The 1,023-nt window shown below is 32.3% G+C and overlaps 1 protein-coding gene across 2 annotated transcripts in view; it reads right to left on the bottom strand.

Moving 5' to 3' along the window:
- LOC108688205 overlaps positions 1 to 1,023 on the bottom strand; it is a 6,241-nt gene that overhangs the window by 3,586 nt on the left and 1,632 nt on the right. The window lies entirely within an intron of this gene.

Here is a 1,023-nt window from a genome sequence, read left to right as displayed (position 1 = left end):
TATATATATATACGCTAAATATTGTGGTGGTAGAGAGAAAACAAATCGAATTGTACAACTACGATTTCGTATGCACCACGCAATGACAATGACAATTGTACCGATGTTTCCCGAAAGTATAATTAAAAGTCGCGTAACATTCTTTTCTTGCAACATTTTTTACATTTATGATTGCAATTAATAATTATTTTGGAACGGTAGTAAAGGAAGTTGAGACCATAATCACGGTTTTTTTGTGATTACAAACGACAAATAAATTAGCGCACTTGCATACGTTGCGCTAATGCTTAGCACGTATACGTAGACTATACAGGCGCAATAGTGGTTGACAGTCGGGGGACTTGGCCGGAAACTGCGCTTATATGCACACCGATAACACGTGAGCTTGGACGATGCGTGTAAACGAGGTAACATGCAATTCATGTGATTTACAAATTATCATTTATAATTTACGATCTACGACAAAATATCAACAGCATAGTGAGTACACAGTGCACAATGAATATACATAACAAACAAAAGGATTCTAATAAATGTAAAGTCGAAAAAGAATTGTCTGGCGTCCAAGTAACGCTGACTTAACGTAAATCATAAATCTGGCAGTGCTATTGCTGCCTTTTCGCCATCTTCTTTCGTATCCCGCTTTCTTTCTGCGAATTAAAACATTTTTGTCTATGAAAAAAATTCGAGACAAATTAAGCTGTATATACATGTAAATACATTGTGTTATTTGAGCTTAAGAAAATTAGCAAATATTTTTTACATCATTTTCTCAAGTTCCTATTATCTATCTTTTTTTTTTCTAATTATCACACAAAATAAATGCTTGATTCTTGTATTCGTAACTATGAAACCGAATATCACAAACCACTAAACAACTCTTGAAATGTGATTTGATTATTACTGAAAGTAGTTTGTAAATTTATTCATATCAATTTTGATTTCACATATTTGAACTACAGGCAAGTATCATTCACGTAACATGCTCTTACATAGTATAAAATTCTTTTATATATATATATA

This window comes from Atta colombica, unplaced genomic scaffold (genome assembly GCF_001594045.1).
Source record: "Atta colombica isolate Treedump-2 unplaced genomic scaffold, Acol1.0 scaffold227, whole genome shotgun sequence".
Classification (NCBI taxonomy): domain Eukaryota; kingdom Metazoa; phylum Arthropoda; class Insecta; order Hymenoptera; family Formicidae; genus Atta; species Atta colombica.
Note: the sequence above shows the minus strand (reverse complement) of the source record. Positions and strands in the feature narration are given on the sequence as shown.